Below are 7,786 nucleotides of genomic sequence, written 5' to 3' on the forward strand. Positions count from 1 at the left end.
GTTATATGTCAATTGGTAAATTATATGTTTAAATATATCGACAGGTCCAAACACAAAAACATTAGACGATCATAAATATGCACTCATGAATATATACACGTTATACACATTCAATAGACAGGTAAACATATAAACGTTTATGTATACGACCCCCATGTTATATAGACTTTCATTATATTACAGCTCTAAAACGATACTTTCAACCACATACGTTTATGACGCTTGACGCATATGTATAGGCATTACTTACGTGGCGACGAGAGTAGATATTCTCTACAATAACAAAGCCCCTTTCTGTTGAACACTGTTATACAGCTGACTTTAGTTTTACACATGAATAGGATTTATTTATCATTTCGTTCGTAGCAGCTGGTTTGAATCGTTATCGTTACACTAATGACTCAGCAAGGATAAGACGCATACGTATGAATATAAGGGTTAACAATTTATTAATAAAGCATTATATATGCAATTATTATTTAAAATTTCTATATGTATATAGATGTTCTAGTAATGTACACTTGCACTAACACCTACTAATTGTTAATGCGTTTTGTTTTCGTTCCACTACTTAATAAAATATTTATCTACATTTCCTCTGTTTTATGTGCAGTATAGCAGCATCCTTTATTCAGCTGTGCCTGTTAATGAGTAATAATAGAACCCAGCAAATCTACGCTATAAATTCAAACCCTTTTCTGACAATGGTTATCTGTTTTTTGAACACATAATAAAATTTTACGTCTCGTCTAATTTTTAGCTGTTAAACGTAACCTCATTTGTTTGTGTTATGGTGCTAAATCTGACAAAATACCAAAATTAAAATGCTTTTTCACAGAATGCTATTTGGAATGCTATTGACAGCTCCACTTATTACCCAAACGAGGATAACTATTTAGCTACATATTTCAGAAGTATGAAGATTTATATAAGATAAATTGGGGAAAAAGTTCGCCTTCTACTGAATAAACTAAAACGCACCGGGCATTACAAGTTAGTAGATTATATTCTAACCCGGGAATCTAGCGCACTGACTTTTGCTGAAGCTGTTAAACTTCTATCAGAACTATTTAGTCCCAAAACTACGTTGTTCCTGAAAAGGTGGAAATGTCTGTACTTAGAAAAACTTAAGCTTTGCATGAGTACTTAATAAACACTGTGACGATTTTAAACTTCCTGAATATAATGCGGAAAATTTTAATTGTTTAATATTCATATAAGGACTACCAGTCGCGAAAGACGCAGACGTTAGACGAAGAATGCTGCGTTAAAAATAACTGAATATTGCCGAAGACTTATAAGTGTCAAGCAAGACTGTAAAAATATTGAAAAGTCAGACATTGGCCCCCATATATAAAAGATATGCCAGGAAGCACTATCCAATTCTCATCAAAAACCAAGTCAAACTAAAATGATAGAATTGTATCACTCTCTTACAAAGATAAGTCACACCCATAAAAACCAGGAAAATGTATCAGCCTCTTTTACTATTGTGGAGCTCTTCATTTTGTCTGAACGGAAACCGAAAACGCAAATCTGCTTGCCTGAAGAGTTGCCTCTAACTTCACTTTAGATCTAACGAACTACCCCCTCTTAAATGTCCCTTGCGGACTGAAGCAACAATCGACGATGTACAAAACACCCATTTCCTTGTTCATGATGTCATAAAACCATAGACACCTCAAAAGCATATGAACCCGATCGTATCTCAGCTATAACTTAAAAAAATGTTTCACTGACGCTGCTTCTGTTCTCCTCAAACTCTTCAACTGAATATTTCTTTTCCGACCGCTGCGAAATTGCTTCTGTTTTACCAATTTTCAAAATTTCTGGCGGGAGAATTGATATGTAATCTATCCCGGGTTATGCCGGCATGTTAAACATTGTGAGTTTGCTGCGCAGCTTTGTTAATGCAAAAGGAGTTTAAAGGGTTTAGTTGTGACGTATGCCAAACGCTGTAGCTAGGGTCAGTGAGAGCATCCGAAATGTCATTCGATTCATTTGAAAGAAAACGTGAAAAGAAAGTGAGAGAGAGATAGAGAGAGAGCGCCTGAAATTAAAAAAAAATGATATCCTTTCGCTCGTATGCAAGTGCAGTCTGACTTCCGGTTTTGGGCGGAACAGACGTGTCGAAGGACGCAACAATGCGTCGAAGAAAGAAACGCAAAAAACTTAAATCAACAATGCAATGGCTTCCCTCAGTTCACTCGTTGAGGACATAAAGTGATCAGTGCCAGAAAGGTTATGTTTTCGTCTGAGATGTTCCCTTCAACTCATCGACCAGTGACAGGAAGAATCGCTCCCAGAGGAAACCAAGATAATAAAAAAAGATATGGTGATCTTTAGCGCATATATATATATATATATATATATATATATATATATGTGTGTGTGTGTGTGTGTGTGTGTGTGTGTGTGTATGTGTGTACATACTCACTAGATGTATTACGATCACATACATAGGCTGGTAATAATGAGACAATCACAAAAAAACCGATGCGTGTTACGTGTAATTTATTATTTTGGTTTAACGTTTGTTTTACATGCTAGCACGTGTTGGGCGGCTTTTAGAAATTGACTTATATTTGCCAAAGTATTTATCCTTTTTAATTTCAGGTTCTTCTTATCACTTTCCTCCACGTTTTTCTTGGCTTTTCTCTATAAACTGGACCCACAACTCCAACTGTTCTACATTTACAAGCCCAAGAACCCTTACCCATTCTTTTAACCTGGCCATATGTTGACGTTTTCTGTTTTACAAACATCTCCCTGTATTGTTCAAACATAATCTACCTCTGGAGTCATTAGACCCAAGCTTGTCCGTAAGACTTATATTAAGAATCTATCATATATCCTCATATCATTTCTAACTCGTGTACGACAGACCAAATAAAATTCTATTTTAATTGAAGCATGGAAAAACAAATACAAATTTTATTTGATTTGTGATGCTTCTATTAAAAATAGCATTTTATTTGGTCTGTCACTCTTTAGCTAGTCTGTCATGCTTCGATCATAATAACATGGAACTGGCCTTCACTTCTAATCTGAAATAGAACAGATAGATCAAGTGTGTTGCTAAAGATGGCTGTAAAAATGGTTAAATCACTCTACCACTCCCGCAGGTATCTCCCTGCTGAGGCAATCTTCTATCTGAATAAAAGCCAGGTACGCCATAAAATGGAGCACTGGTGCCACATCTGGGCAAGAGCTGTTCGGCGCGCCCTATTCAACCTTGATAGAGTTCCAAAACAGCTTCAAAACCTAGTTGATGAAGCCCTTTTCTTTTCCCACAGAAGAGACGTTGCAGGTCTCTGTTCTATTGTAATTGTAATGGCAAGTGCAAGACAGAACTCCAATCTATCGTTTCCTGTTTTGCCAAACTTTCGCAAAAACACTCGACTTCCATGAAGAAAACTCCTTTCTCAGAACTGCCCGCGAATGGAACAATATTTCGCTGTCCTGCTTCCCAGTTAAATTCAACATGGTAGTCTTCAAATCCAATGTAAACAAGTTTTTGTTGAGCCATCTCCATAAATAATGAAATTCTACCCAATTTATTCCATTAACGATTACTGCAATATTACCCTACATTAATTAACTCTTATCCTCGAGTGGCTTTCGGAGCTTGATAAGTGATAACGCCCAGGCAAAATAAATGTTCTTTAGTTTGTTTTACTTAAATTAGAAATAACATTTATATGGATTTTAATGTCACGCTACAGTTAAAACTAATATTTTTATCACTAAATGCGCTGATTGTTTGGACTCATCTAAAGAATCTTGTTTTCTTTGAGAAACCATTCTTAATAGAAAAGCAAATGAAGTTTCATCACTTTACAATTTTTTCCCCTTTGTCATTATCGAAGATTCTGTTAAAAGAATTACCGTGTATAACCATCACCCCGCCCCTCAACCACACACCCAAAGAATAGAAATAGAGGGAAACAGATTGGATAATTTTGAAGGGAAACTCTCAATTGGAAGTGTTAATTTCGATTTGGTCCCATCAAAAAGAGTGTGGATGTGAGTGCGCGAGGGTGGTGTGATGGGAGGTTGCTATCATTTTAATTCACCAAATAATACAAAGCGTGGGAAGGTGAAGAACGAGAATAAAACAGAAGTCGTTCCTAATTAGCAGAGATCAAGGATTTTAATGTTTTCCACTGTTTATTTGATTTAATGAGAACAGTGAAAGGAGAGAAAAAGGAGGAAAAAAACGTAACTTTCGGAATAACAGCTGTTTATTTCGACACTGCTTTCAATTCAGGATTAGTTTTTATATCTACAAACAAGAAACGCAAATTCGATTACAATATCAAATTAAAAGAGATTTTCTTTTTCCTGTAAAAAATCGTCATTATATCGTATGAATCCGAAAATTCTATTGTTGACATCGGTTTCCTGACTATTTTTCTAGAAAGAATTCTTCCTAGAAATACATGTCGGTATATACGGAAAGGATCACAAGAAGGTTGCCAACGTGCTAAGTGGAAATGATTTTGTGAAACGAACAAGATTCGAACTTGGAACTCCTAGGTCATTAGTCCGTATCGTTAACCACTGGACCACGGTCACCGCCCGACATAACAAAAGACTTAGATAGAGTTTATATCATGATATATGTTAAATATGTTTTATTCTGTTCTATTTATATTACATCACTTTTCCCTTGTTCAGGCGTTTTGTGCTCACCGATTCTCATGATTCAGCGGGTCAACTATCTAAGTTTTATTTTACTTTAGTCGAAGTTCTCAGAAATCAAGGGGCCTACTACCTGGGGCTAACACTTGAACTCTATATGAGATACATAGATATTCGAATGTTCCATTAAAGTTTTTTATTTCTCAAACACTGAGTTAGTAAAGAAATTGAGAACATAATTTTCCTACCCCCAATTACCCATTTTCATATGTTGTATTATATCTTTCATTATGGTCTCTTGGTCTTACTGAATTCCAGGACAAGAATTTATCTAGTCTGGTGGAGTATCCAGCTTCGTGCTGTTACTTGAGGTAACATCACTTGGAGAAGGTGCACCATTCCTTTTAAAAGTTCATGTGAGTTAACCATAGTGAGAAGATCTTATTTGGGCAGCGAATACTATGTGATTTTGAATATTTAGTCAGGGTTTACTTCTATGGAAAAAGTATCGCCATGCCAGGTTGTTCTGGAAAATCCCTGTACAGAGAGACCTTAGACACTCGAGAACAGTGTCTAGTAGGCATCCAAGTTCTCTCCAGATTGCAACTTATGCGGTTTTGTATCATATTTTTTTAAATCTGTAATTTTAGAAAATCAATACAGAGCACGAGATTTTTTCACATAAAAAACAAACATTTATTCGTTTGAAATAATTTTTTGATGATACAACACCTTCTTCAGGAGTAGAATTAGTTTGTGTTTTTATTTATTTCTTCATTTGTTCTTGTAATCACCAGAAAGTTAAAGTCCGTATGTTGTTTCCATGGTATAGTTTTCAAAGGTTCCAACCAGGAAAAAATCACGTGGTGGCGTGAAGTGAATATTTCTTCTATGTAAGCGTTGTTTAAATTTGAATAATATTTGTAATTCTAGAAAACCAATCTAACACAGAATTATATGTTTTTTTTTGTTTTTATTTTTTTTACAAAAATAAGCATTTATTTATTTTTAATTATTTCATTATTTACTAGTGGGGGTCGGCATCTGGCTTTGCTCGAGCATAAAATACGCTTATATACATTGGCCCCCGATTTATTGTAGAGGGACCTATGTTTGTAGTGGTGTCCATGCGTCCGTGCGCCCGGACTATTGTTATTAGTTTTTCCTGAAATTTTGCCACAAATTGTATTTCATTAAATAGATGTGCACAGTAAAAACACATTTTTTTACAACACTTCCCGTTGCGTCTCCAGGGGCTCAAAAGAGGTTAAGAATGTCCCAAAATGGCCAAAAATGACACATTTGCCCCATAACTTTTGATCCATCCATTAGATTTTTCTGAAACTTGGCCAACATATGAAGCTCAATTTTAAATCCAGTATGTGACACTAGCAAAATTCTGGTTCGCATCCCCGTGGACTTTTAGTGCTAAAAATGATCCATTTTTAGCTCTTTTTTCATATTTCTCACCAACAACTTGATATGTCTAATTATATAGTGTTTTTTCATACTACTCAACTCAAATATACATGTTTTAAGATCTGAAACTACACCGTTTTCCATTTACACTGGGATTCAGCGTATCCAGGGGCCCAACAGAGGTAAAAAATGTCCCCAAATGGCCAAAAATAACACTTTTTGCCCCATAGCGTTTGATCCATCCATTAGATTTTCCTGAAACTTGGCCAAAATGTGGAGGTCATGGTTCTTAATATTAATTCAGTATGGGTGACCCTGGTAAAACTCTGGTTCGCACCCCTCTGGGACTTTTAAGGCTAAAAAAACATGCCTTTTTGAAGCTCTTTTTTCATATTACTCAAAAACTTGATATGTATGTCTATATAGTAGTTTCACTTAGTGCTGAATTCAAAGACACATGTCTTAATGCGTGAAACTACACCTTTTGTCCATTTTCACTGGGATTCGGCATTCCCAGGAGCTCAAAAGGGGTAACAAATGTCCCCAAATTGCAAAAAATTACACTTTTTACCCCAAAAGTTTTGTCTCATCCATTAGATTTTTCTGAAACTTGACGAAAATGTGAAGGCAACGTTGGCCCTTTACACTTATCACATTCATCATTTCTTCACTATTTTTTGTGGTGTCATTTCACATACAGCACCAGAGGGGGGCACACAAGTACGGCTTGTTTTGATTTATGCAGATTTCGTGTTTATTATTACAAAGCCAATTTTCTATTGAATATTATATTGTACCTAACATGATTTTAAAAGTAAAAAAAAATAATGACTTGGCCACCATCAGCTAAGACCGAAACCAAAAGAGCTAGTGCTCCAGTCGCATTCTTTACCGTTTGAGTTATCGACAGATAGATAACAAAGATTTGAAATTAAACCACTTCAACGAATTTGCATATGCACAAAAGACATAGAAATATGTCGTTGAAATTAATATTTTGCATTTCAACTTGGGGACATATTTCTGTACACATTATTCCCCCATACAAACGTTTCACTCGTTATGAACCATCCTTAGTGTATGATTACTATTTCCTGTTAATTTCGATGTGCTGTGGCCAATATTTTAAGAATTTATCAGTTAAATATTTTCATAGACGCATACATCCATCTATTGTTTTATTTATACAGATAGTTTTTTTCACTAGGTCGTCACCGCTTATCCAGGCCCAAATGCCACTCGAGGATAGGAGATAACAAGTGTCAGGTGTCAACATCGTGATGGTCAGTAATGGTGGAAATTGGGTAGAAAATTATTAAGAGTTTGGCTCAATAAGAACTTGTTTATATTGGATTGAGAAACAGTCCCGCGGTATTGTGTTCCACAGACGGATAGTTTTAGGAAATGAAATTTACTCACGGAATTTTCAGAGAGAGAGAGAGAGAAAGAGAGAGAGAGAGAGAGAGAGAGAGAGAATTGAAAAGGTGCAGATTAACAGATTAAATTTCCAAGATAAATAAGGTACTTATGCATAATATGGATCGTGCTATTTCTTAGATATGATTTTCAATTTTTCCGGTATCTTCTGTTCATTGAATATTTAGGTGGAAGTACAGAATAGTTTAAAGTCCCCCACCTCCACGTTAAGAATTAGTTTCTAAATACAAGCATTATTCGAACCACTGTTCTGATACTTAGTGTAATAAACACAATGTTTCGGCCA

The sequence above is a fragment of the Euprymna scolopes genome, chromosome 9, assembly GCF_053919585.1.
Source record: "Euprymna scolopes isolate OS-2025 chromosome 9, ASM5391958v1, whole genome shotgun sequence".
Lineage (NCBI taxonomy): Eukaryota > Metazoa > Mollusca > Cephalopoda > Sepiida > Sepiolidae > Euprymna > Euprymna scolopes.